At 33.9% G+C, this 12,622-nt stretch overlaps 1 protein-coding gene across 4 annotated transcripts in view; it reads right to left on the bottom strand.

The window, feature by feature from the left end:
* Positions 1 to 12,622, bottom strand: part of CNTN6 (contactin 6) — a 365,092-nt gene that overhangs the window by 235,170 nt on the left and 117,300 nt on the right. The gene's annotated exons all lie outside the window — the stretch shown is intronic.

Below are 12,622 nucleotides of genomic sequence, written 5' to 3'. Positions count from 1 at the left end.
AACTACATGCTTGGCTCCTACTGCACAACTACCAAGGAAAAAGGATAGGAAGCCCTACACTAGAGAGAAAAACTGCACCCAGAAAAAATACTCTAGTAAGCTAGATGCAAAGACACCAACAAAAAATTACAGTCCACACCAAGAAACAGGAAGCTATGGCCCAGTTAAAGGAATAAGATAAGCCTCCAGATGACATAAAAAAATTGAGACAACTAATTATGGATGTTCAAACAAATCTCCTTAATAAATTCAGTAAGATGGCTAAAGAGATTAAGGATATTAAGAAGACATTGGATGAGCACAAAGAAGAATTTTGAAAGCATACACAGAAAAATAGCAGATCTTATGGGAATGAAAGGTACAATAAATGAAATTTAAAAAACATTGGAATCATACATAGCAGATTTGAGGAAGCAGAAGAAAGGATAGGTGAGCTTGAAGAAATGGCCTCTGAAAGTGAACATACAAAATAACAGATGAAGAAAAGAACAGAAAAAAATGAACAAGGTCTCAGGGAACTAAATGACAGCAAAGACATGCAAACATATGTGTTATGGTGTCCCAGAAGGAGAAGAGAAGGGAAAAGGGGCAGAAGGAATATTTGAAGATATAATGGTAGAAAATTTCCCAACCCTATTGAAGGACACAGATGTCCATGTCCCAGAAGCACAATGTATTCCCATCTGAAAAAATCCAAATAGAACAACTCCAAACACATACTCATCAGAATGTCAAAAGACAAAGATAAAGAGAGAATTCTCAGAGCAGCAAGAGAAAAGCAATGTATAACATATAAGGGATATCCAATAACATTAAGTGCTGATTTCTCACCAGAAACCATGGAGAAAGAAGACAGTAGTGTGATATATTTAAGAAACCACAAGAGAAAATCTTTCAGCCAAGAATCTTATATCTGGCAGGACTGTCTTCCAAAAATGTGGGTGAAATTAGAATATTCACAGATAAACAGAAACTGAGAGAATTTCTAAGTGAAAGACCAGATTTTTAGGAAAAACTAAAGGGTGTGCTAGAGCCTGAAAAGAAAAGACAGGAGAGAAGGGCCTGGAGGAGAGTCTAGAAATGAAGATTATATCAGTGAAAGTAACAAAGTGTCGGAAGAGTGGTGAAAATAAAATATGACAGATAAAACTCAAATAGTCAGGAATAAACTTAAACAATGATGTAAAGCACTTGCATTCAGAAAACTACAACTCAATGTTAAACAAATCAAAAAAGCCCTAAATAACTGGAAGAACATTCCATGCTCATGGATTGGAAGACTAAATATTACGATATCAATTCTACTCAAATTGATATACAGAGTTAATGCAACATCAATAAAAACTCCACCAGCTTTAAAGAAAAAAAATGAAAACACAACCATTAGATTTATTTGGAAGGATAAGCAGTCCTGAATAGCCAGAAATATCATAAAAAGGAAAAGTGAACCCTTATCTCCAGACTTTAAATCATAAAACCTACCTATAGCAGTAAAAACAACATGGTACTGGCCTAAGGACAGACACAATAGACCAATGGAACCATATTTATGGTCCAGAAACAGACCCTCACAGGTATGGTCAAGTGATTTTTGACTAGCCTGTCAAACTCACACAGCTTGGGCAGAACAATCCATTCAACAAATGGTGCTGAAAGAATTGGACAGCCGTAGCTGAAAGAAGGAAAGAGGACCCCTATCTCACATCTTATCCAAACATTAATTCAAAATAAATAAAAAACTAAAAATAAAAGCAAGAACCATAAAACTTGTAGAAGTAATTATTGGAAAATATCTTCAAGACCTGGTGGTAGGTGGTGGATTCTTAAAGGAGATAAGAGAAGGACTGAGTGACTACTGATGTTTAATGTATGTAGAAGTTTTAATTAGCTTTACTGTAAAATTGTGGATATGTATAGAGTGGATGGTAACACACAGTAACAGGCTAGTTTATTAATGAGGATGTGACTGAAAATGGTAGTCTAGTTATGTACATGCTAGTTGACAGAATGCTTGAGAATAGTCTAGGAACTGGATAGCACAGTAAACCAAGAGGTGGGTGAGAATTGTGGTTGATGGTACAGATGCAAGAGTGTCCTTTGTGAGCCAGAACAAATGTATATCACTATTGCAGGGTGTTGGGAATGTGGAGAAGCATGGGAAAAATACAGCTAAAGTGACCTATGAACTTGGTTAGTAGTAATAATATAAATGTTCTTATATCTATGCAAAAGATGTACTATGGTGATACTGAGGCAATATGGAAAAGGTGAGCCAAATGTACACTACGGACATGGCAATAATCAGATGATATTATTTTATCTGTAGCAAATGACACATCACATAGTTGTGTGTTGATGGAGGGGTATTGTTTGGGAATTCTGCACATGTGCATGATTGTTTTATAAGTTTACAACTTCTGTCATAAAAAAATATTTAAAAATATTAGGATAGGTTGGGGATAGGTTGATCAATATTATGATTTTGACAGTGTTCCATCATAGTTTTTAACAAACCTTTTATGACAATGCAAGGTGTTGGTGGAGGGTAGCTGTATGGGACCTCTGTATCATGTTATGCATGTTTGCTTTGTAAGTTCACAACTTTTACTATACACTTAATTATGTATGTTCATATATAAATGATATAAAAGTAATAATAATCAGATTGGTTAGGGGAAAATACTTTGTTTAGCAGCAATATTTTGACGTTGCTCTTTAATCATTAGTTAAAAAGGTTTAAAACCAATGCAAGTTATTGGTGGTAGGGTGAGATGTTTTATATGTTTGTTTGATGTTACATATGTTTGTTTTGTAAGTTCACAACTATTATACATTTATTGTTTATGTATGCTTAAGTACGAGTGATATATTTCAATAAATTTAAAAATAAAATTAAGTTGGTATAAGACCAAATATGAATGCTATATATTTAGGATGTTAAATTTTAACCCTATGGTAATAATAAGGAAAATAGATAAAAAATATATCCATATATGAAACAGAAGGCACTCAATGTGGTAACAAAACAAAATAAAATAAATATAAAAGTAGGAATTACAGAAGTAAGGGACAGTAAAAGCATAAGACTTACAAAGGCTACATAGCAAAATGACAGATAAAAGTCCTATATTATCAGGAGTGACTTTAAATGTAAATGGATTAAGTCAAAAGGAAGCGATTGGAATTATGACTATAAAAGCATGACTCATCCATATGCTGTCTATAAGAGATTCACCTTAAAGTCAAAGATACATGAAGGTTGAGGGTGAGAGGATGGAAAAAAATATACCATCCAAGTAGTAATTTTAAAAGATCTAGGGTGTCTATACTAATATTAAATAAAATAGACTTTAAGCCAAAAGGCCTATGGAGGACAAAGATGATCATAATATACTGATAAAGGAGACATTTGAACAGGAAGATGGGCAAACCTTTAGCTACAATGACAAAGAAAATGAAGAAAGAGGATAAAAATATAAAAAATTAAAAATTAAAAAGGGACTGTTACTACTGACACTGTTGAATTAAACAGGACTATATGACGATACCATGAAGACATTTATGCCCATAAATTGCATAACCTAGATGAAATAGGCAAATTCTTAGAAATTTACAAACTACTTACATTAACTCAAGAAGAAATAAAAGAATTCTACAAACCAATGACTAAGAAATAAAAGAGCTCAACAAACTACTGACAAGTCATTGAAAACCTCCCAAAAAAGAAAAACCCATGACCAGATGGCTTCACAAGAGAATTCTACTAAACATTCCAGAAAAAAAAACAATTCTTCTCCAACAATTCCAAAAAACTGAAAAGGGGGGAACCTTTTTATACTCTTTCTATAAGGCCAAAATTGCCCTCATACCAAAGCCAAATAAAAATACCATAAAAAAAGGAAACTGTAGATCAATATCTCTTATAAATATAGATGCAAAATTCCATGTATTTAATTTTTTATTCTGTTATTCTATACAGTTTTAAATTTTCCCCTTTAATCTATCCAGATATATATTTCAATGCTCTTAATTGTTTCTGAAATATTGTGAGACCATCACCAACATGCATTACCAAAACTTTTCTAACATTCCAAATAGGAACTGACAGTTTAAATTTTGTGAATCCCAAAAAAAGATTATGTTCTTGAATGATCATTCATTCAAAGGGGTGAGGGGTCCTTTGGTTGCATTAAATTCATTAAAAGACTTTTGATCAGATCACTTGATTAGATCACATTAGGGCTTTTGACTGGACTATGTCAGTGAGGTGTGACCAAGTTTGGATCTGTCCTCTTGCAAGGTTTTACATAAACTGAAAACTGAAAGCAGAGACACAGAGAAAGGGTGCCACCAATTTGATCATGCCATTTGAGAATAATAGACTCTGGTTTGTCTACAGCTACAGGAAGATAGAGTAGTCCCAGGAGGCCTCAAGGAGCACAGGAAGAGATGTCTGATCACCCACAGCTGAGTTCAGGGAAAAAGCAGAGCTGCTAAGCCTGGTGGGGTGGGGATGGGGAGGGCTGCCAAAAAGAGACAAGTCATATGCCTGATCACCTAGAGCTGAGCTGGAGAGAAAGTAGAAAGAGACTGGCAGATCTGCCATCTCACCTTGCCATGTGACAGGACTTCAGACTCTGCTGAACTTTCATGAGAAAGCATCTCTGATAATGAATTGATTTGGACAGTTTTGCAGCCTTGGAACTGTAACTTTTTACCCTAAACTCCTGTTATAAAAGCCAACCCATTTCTGGTATATCACATTGGCAACCTGTAGCAAACTAAGACAGGAAACCCATTCCCTATCCCCATCCCATCCCCTGTATTCTAGATTCTAGATTCCAACTCTATGACTTTGCTTATTTTCAAATCTTCTTCAAATCAGTAAACTCATACAATATTTGACCTTTTATGCCTGGCTTTTTTCACTCAACATGATGTCTTCAATTTTTATCCACGATGAACCAGCAATCCCTCTACTAGGAATATATTCAGAAGAACTGAAAACAGGGATGCAAACTGATATTTGCACACTGATGTTCATAACAATATATTCACAATTACCAAAAAATGGAAATAACCCAAGAGTTGACAATCAATGCATGGATAAACAAAATGTGGTATATACATATGATGAAATTCTATGATGCTGTCAGAAGAAATTAAATTGGGAACTATACTACACAAATAGTGCACCCTAAGTTAAACCATGAACTTTAATAATATAATTATTTAAATGTGTTATCATCAATTGTAACAAATGTTCTACACAAAAGCAAGGTGTTGGTATTGTGGTGGTATATGGGAATCCTGTATTTTATGCATGATTGTTCTGTAAACCTATAACTTCTCTAATGAAGAAAAATTTTAAAATAAGTGAGGTACATTCTTTACTCTTGGTGTCACTGGGATATGACTGGGGATATGGACATATAAACATATTTCCATTTGAATAAATGTTTTAATAGAGATAAAAGCAAGGAATTGGACAACTCCTATAAGACTTGATTTTCTCACTTAGAGGGGACTTTAAAATAGGTATAAACAATTCCTGTGAAGGTAAAAAAAAGAAAAATACAAATTTCTGAGTTCTGTGCTTAAAAAAATGTCATTGAAAAGTCTAACTAGTCTGGAAGGTAGAAGAGTAATGAAATATAGATGTGGAATGGTAGATTTAAAACAAGTTTGAAGGATCTTGAATGACAGGATAGGGATTTCTACTTCTTCCATAAACAGCTAGAGAACATGGAAGTGTTACTACGAATGTGACATGTTTAGATCTATGACTCGCTAGAAGAAGGATAGGGGAAGAGAAACCACAGACCAGGTAGATTAGTTAGCAAACATTTGAAAATTCTGAGATAACTGGTGCACTGTCAGTAGGGAATGAAGAAAAAGAGAAAAATGCAAGAGCTATTTCAAGGTATACAGAAGCAATAGCAGCAGACTATTTAAATGAATGGGAAGTGAGGGATGAAGGAAAGAGAGCATCAGTGATTACTCTGAATTAGTTAATATGAATGAATGCAAGAATGCATGTATGTTGAAGTTCTTAATTGTTAAAGGAAGAAGGAGAATGAGCAAACTGCAAGGCAGGAAGGATTAAAGATATGAGAAAGTAGATACACATTTTGTTTTTCATTTATTTATTGGACATTTATTTGTCAGCTTACTATTGGCAATAACTCTCTCGGAGCCTGGAAATACAGCAGTAAATAAAACTGATAAAATTTCTGTTCTGGTAAAGATTGTGTTCTAAATGAGGCATGAAATAAACAAATTAACATAAAGTACATCAGATACTTACATGTTCTATGGAAAAAATAAAGGATAAGGGACCTAGGAGTTGAGGTGAGGTGAGGTGTTAATTTATAAAAGATGGTAAGGGTAGGACTCACTGACATGGTGACCATTGAATAGACACTCCTAGGTAATTATACGGTAATAAGATAAGTCTCAAGAAAAAATTTCTCAACAAAGGAACAGACATAAAAAGCATCTAAACTCAAGGTATTTACAAAATTCAAGTGAAAGTTATGGTGGCTTAGACTAGGATGTCTGTTGAATAATAATCAGACTGATATATTTTATAAGTTAATATTTATTTATTAAATAAATTTATTAAATGATAAATTTATTTATTAAAGTGCTATTTATTTATGATATTTATTAAAGTGCTAGATGTGAGTTGTTAAAAAAAATATGGGAGTTGTGGAGAGTACAGGGTATTCTGTCTAATAAAATGGAAGTGTGATGTATTAGTCAGGGTTCTCTAGGAAAACAGAACTGACAGGAGAAATCTGTTAATATTATGAGATTTTATAGAATTATCTCATGTGACTCTAGGGATGGATGAGTCCAAATTCCATAGGGCAGACTTTAAGCCAGGAATTCTGATGAAGGACCTTGATGAATTTCTGAGGAAAAACTGGCTGTCTAAAATAGAGATGGGAATTCTCTACCTGACTTGTTGAAACCACTTCTCCTTTTAAGGCCTTCAACTGATTTAATGTGATTTTATTTCAATGTTAAAGGCAATCTCTTTAGTTGATTGCAGATGTAATCAGTCAGAATTCAATCAATTTACTGATGATTTAAGTCTAGGAAATGTCTTCACAGTAACAATCAGGCCAGAGCTTACTTGACCAAACAATGGGGCACCATTACCTGGTCAAGCTGACACATGAGTCTAACCATCACAGATGGATTTTCCATTTTCTGGAGAGAAGAAATACTGCAGGAGGAATAATTTGGTGGTGCCGGTGCAGAAATTAGATATTTGGTTTTATAAATGTTACATTTGAGGTTTCTATTAAGACATACTACTAAAAATATCTAAGCTGCAGTTTGATATATGAGTCTGGAATTCTGAGGAGGGATTCAGGCTGAAGATATATATCTGAGACTCATCAGAATGAGTTCATATAAAGCAAGAAAGTAAAGTAAAAGTCCAAGATCCGAGGCTTAAAATACAGTAAGATTCAAGGAGAAGATAGTGAGGAGGAACCATTAAAGGCACCAAGGAAGAATGACCAACATGGAAGAAAATGTCCTAAGAGTAATGCTAGAATCTCAATTGGCTTTTAAACAGGAGGAAATGCTCAGCTTTCCCAAGTAGGGATGATGGATAAAATAAGAAGGACAATATATAATGTTGCATTGAGCAATGTAGAGGCAATTGAGGACTTGATGAGAATTGTTCTTTGGAGTATGGAGATCATTAGCTGAGATATATGATGGGAGAGGAAATATGGGAGGTGTGAGGAGAGATGGTAATTGTGAAATGGTCATTAGGAGAATTAAAAAACAAAGGAGCTACAAATATATAGTAGAACATAGAATAAATTGTAAAACACTTCAAAATAAGTATAAGATGATTCCTGTGTTTCCTGCCTAGAACTCTCTTCTAGACTATTTCTGCCTTTCTTTGTCTTTTTTTATTCTTTGTTTTTTAGGAGCTTGAACTCAAGATCTTGTCCATGGGAAAAAAAAATGGTCAATGACTGAGCTACATCTGCTTGCCCATCATTGTCTTTTAACCCTTTTACAAGTATGTAGGCATAGAAAACTGCTAGCATCACAAATAATTCTTGTTCATTGAAAAGAATGCTATTGATTATTGCCTTGTATATAAACCAGACTTTTAAATAACATCTTTCTTGTAATATAATTCATATACCATATGATTCCCCTAAGATTAATCAGTTTTGCATCTATTTATGTATTCATTTTAGCATTCTTTATGACTTATGCCTATTTTTAAAAATTATCCTTTGAATAAGTTGCAATATTTTACTGGTTTCTCATTAACTAATAAGTTATATAAAATCTTTCACATATGTTCATTTTATTTTTTGAGAGCTATGATTTTGCTTTTTAAAAAATATTTGTCATTTTACAACATGTTGCATTTGAATTGCGTGAAGGACTTGTATATGTAGACACTGGTAGGTAACTGCAAGCAGGAATCTAGTTAGGGATAGAGACAAGGAGTTGGATGGCATTGATTTATAGAAGGTAGTTAACCAAAGGTAATCAAGTAAAATGAAGGCTAAGGAAAACCGGGAATCATCAACATCTATAGAATTCACAAAAGAAAGAAAATAGCCAAATAATTGTGAGGAAGAGTTGGAGAATATCATCATTACAGCAGTAAATACGTTTCCTCTTTCTGCCATAAAAGATTGCTTCAAATTTAGTGTTTTAAAACAACTCGAATTTATGAGCTTACAACTCTAAGTCAGAAGTTCAATCTGGGTTAGACTGAGGCAAAAACCCATGTGTTAGCAAGGCTGCATTCTGTTTTAAAGGTTCTAAAGTAGAATCAATTTCCTTTCCTTTTCAAGCCTCAAAAGATACTATAATTTCTCAGCTCATGGCCTCTTCTACCATCTTCAAAGCCAACAGCAGCACATTGAGTTCTTCTCAAATAATATTTCTCTAACCATTCTTCCATAATCGCATCTCCCTCTGCCTCTCTTCTTCCTCCCTCTTTCAATTTTAAGATCACTTGTGATCACTTGGGGCCAACTCAGATAATCCAGGATACCCTTCGTATTTTAAAATCAGCTGATTTGCAACCTTCATTCCCCTCTGCCATGTAACCTAAAATATTTACATTTCTGAGGATTAGACGTGGACATCTTCTGGGGTCTATTATTCTGCCTACCACATTCACTATATGGAAGACCAAGAAAGGAGAGATTTCCTTAAAGAAGACATGGCAAGTTAGAAAGCAATAATGAAAACAGTAACAACAAAAAATAGCATCTGTAATCAGGAAGTTTCATCTTTTTTTGCAAGAAATTCCAATATCAGATTGAAAGGCAAACACCAAGTTCACAGTAGATTGAAAGACTGAATGAAAACTAGCAAGGTGTAAAGACTACTTTATAAAAAGAGAGAGAGAAAATAGAGAGTTGAGCAGAAGCTGTTTGTATATGTATGTTTCAGTTTTGATTATATTTTTGGATGAAAGAGATGAGCCTATTTGTAGGCTCATACTAAAGGGCCAGCTGAGAGGGAAACAGATTCTCTCTTTTGAACTTTTGGGTCTTTGACCCTATTACCTCCCCTATTTTAGAGCATTTCAACATTAACCTTTGAAAAAAAACAGCATGCGGTCAAATACACAAAGCACCTAAAAGCACTTTCCTAAAATGTCCTAGAGTGAAAATGTTAGCAAACCCCACTAAACCTATTATTATCATTTAGATGTAACAGTGGCTCACTGCTACTTTCTGAAATAAGAATATGTCTCCCTAAAATGGCACTGATTCCATGTACACATCAATAAACTAGAAGGAGAGCCTTTGGAAAAATAGACAACAGAGAAAAGCACTTTCAAAAAACCTGCAAATAGCAAACATAGATATACACTCCAATTTGCACTATTTAATGATTACGGACATAATTTTGGTGACACAATATCACAACTAAGTATACGGACCCATCAATCCTGCTTCACGCCATTGCCAACATGAGTATCCCAAAGCAATCAGTGTCTTTTGAGTTAAATGTCATTCAAATGGCCTCCTATGGAAATCTAAAACCATACCGCATTCCCATGTGTGCCTCTTGGCCCTCCCTGCTTTCTCAGTTCAATTTTATCTCTTATTCGAATCACGTACTCCTCCTGCCCTATGCGCCATGCAAAAATGCCACCAAATTTGTCAGAAAAGCTTTGCCCTTTGTGAAACTAGCCTGATTAAGTTTTATCAGCTCATATCTCTCTGGATGTTTGGTAGCCTCATTCCTTATTACTGTCTCAGGGATCTTGCCTACAGCCAAAGGCAGAACTGCTCATTTATAATTTCCTGGTTCTTCCTCAGCTCTTTACTCATAGGCTGGGGCGAGCTAATTTTGTTTTTGTTTCGTTATTATCTCCCAGGAACTGTGAAATGTTTCTGCTACTATTGTCCTCATTGGATTTTATTTTAATTAATTTTTTTCTTCATTAAGGAATTTGTGAATTTACAGAACAATCATGCATGAAATACAGGATTCCCATATACCACCCTATTATTAACACATTGCATTGGTATGGGACATTTGCTATAATTGATGATAGCATATTTTTATAATTGTACTATTCATATGTCCATGGTTTAACATAGGGTTTATTGTTTGTGTAGTGCAGTTCCATGGATTTTTAAAAAGTTTTTATTTTCTTACCATATATACAATCTAGCATTTCCCCTCTTAATCACATTCAGATATATGTTTTAGTGCTGTTAATTATGTTCAAACATTGTACCACCATCTATTACCAAAACATTTCCATTATCTCAAATAGGACCCTATACATTTTAAGCCTTAACTTTCCATTCCATATCCCCACCCTGTCTTCTGGTAACCTATATTTCAGACTTTGACTCTGATTTTGCTTATTCTGCTTACTCATTTTGGTTTAAAATGTATTTATTTAGAAATAGACTTATGATTTTTTTCAATCCATCACAATGAAAGTTCCTAATAAATTAAAGATATTGGTTGATAAAAACCTCTCATGTATTTCCAGTACCTGGCAAACTGATCTTTTTTATCAAGAAATGCTCTTTATAGTGTTATAGTGAACACATTCTATTTCTCTCTTGCCACATCAGTTTAAACTTTATAAATGCCATAATTACACAAGACTGAATTCAAATATGAAATAATAAAATGAAATAGCATCCCCTGATTCATTATGCTGTATTGTCTTCCTCCCAGTTTAAAGATAAAATGACAGGGATAGTTTACAGAGATGACAAACATGATGGAGTTCAAATTTTTTTAGACTCATAATCAACAAAGGATCTTCATTTTCTTTTGTGAGCAGGAAAACTGGTTGATTCCATGTGTGGGAGAAGCCCTTGACATTTTCTGTTTATTCCTTCAAGATTCAACCAGTTCTGAATTTTGGTTCCTGTTTTTCTCACATCAATGTCTGAATATAAACAGTTTCCCACAATGTTACAAAGATTTTGTAAACATTTTTTAAAGATGAGTCTATATAAGGCTTTTCCTTATCATCTTCCTTTTCATGTTTCACCTTTCTTTCATAGTCCCATGTTCTTCACAATAAGGGAAAGTTAAACAAGAAAAATATCTGACACTCCTCATTGACATCGACTCTAATGGACTTGTAGGAAAAAGTTTCATTCATTCAACCAGCATTTTTTTTAAGTTTACAGTCATTATTTTTTACCAATATAGAAATAATAGATGTTCATTATGGAATATTTGGAAGATTGAGAAATATAAAGAGGAAAAAATATCCAATTTGCCAATCTAAATAACTACCATTAGTATATCGGTACTTATAATTCCAGGATTTTTTCTATAGTTTGTTGTCGATATTTAATCACAGTTGTTACTCAATTAACAATGTAATGTAAGCATTTTCCCTATTATTTATTGGCCCTCCGAAAAATTATTTTTAATGGAACAACAACTTTAAGAGGCTTATAATCCATCAAGTGACACACAAATTGAAATGAAAACATTTATATTTCTTCAGATTTTTGCTTTCTATTGTAAGTGATACAAAATGAGTGTTTTTCCTACTTTAGGATTATTTTCTTAACACAATTTTCTAGAAGTGATGTTACTGAATCTAGAGGTGAATAGTGAACACTTGGGGTGTTCTGATAATCACTGTTAACAATCTTCTTACTGAATCTTGTGAGGTCAAAAAATGTTTTCCAATGCAAATGACATCCCAGCTGGGACTTTAAAGATGGGTGATGAAGATATCTTTGACAATTTGCTAGAGGTAACATGTACTAGCTTGGCATTTATTATCTTATTTTAGCCTTAACATAACTCTAAAAGGAAAATGATAATTCTGTCCATTTTACAAAAGGTAGAAATTGAAGCCAGTCAGTCTATCTTTTGAAGCCAGCCTATTAACATCTCTGCCATGCTAAAGGTCAATCAAGAGTACAGGAATTAGGGGTCGAGGAGTTTTTCCAGCAAGAGGAATAGATTAAGCAAATGCAAATATCCTGAGTTGAGAGAGATCAAAGAGAATTTGGAAAACTCAGGTAATTCTTCTAAAGGAAAGATATGGGTCGAGAGAAAGAGAGCCAAAATGAGATCAAGAAGTTCCTTTTAGCCACTTTAATGAATAAGGACGCTA

Source organism: Dasypus novemcinctus, chromosome 26, assembly GCF_030445035.2.
Source record: "Dasypus novemcinctus isolate mDasNov1 chromosome 26, mDasNov1.1.hap2, whole genome shotgun sequence".
In the NCBI taxonomy this organism is placed as follows: Eukaryota; Metazoa; Chordata; class Mammalia; order Cingulata; family Dasypodidae; genus Dasypus; species Dasypus novemcinctus.
Note: the sequence above shows the minus strand (reverse complement) of the source record. Positions and strands in the feature narration are given on the sequence as shown.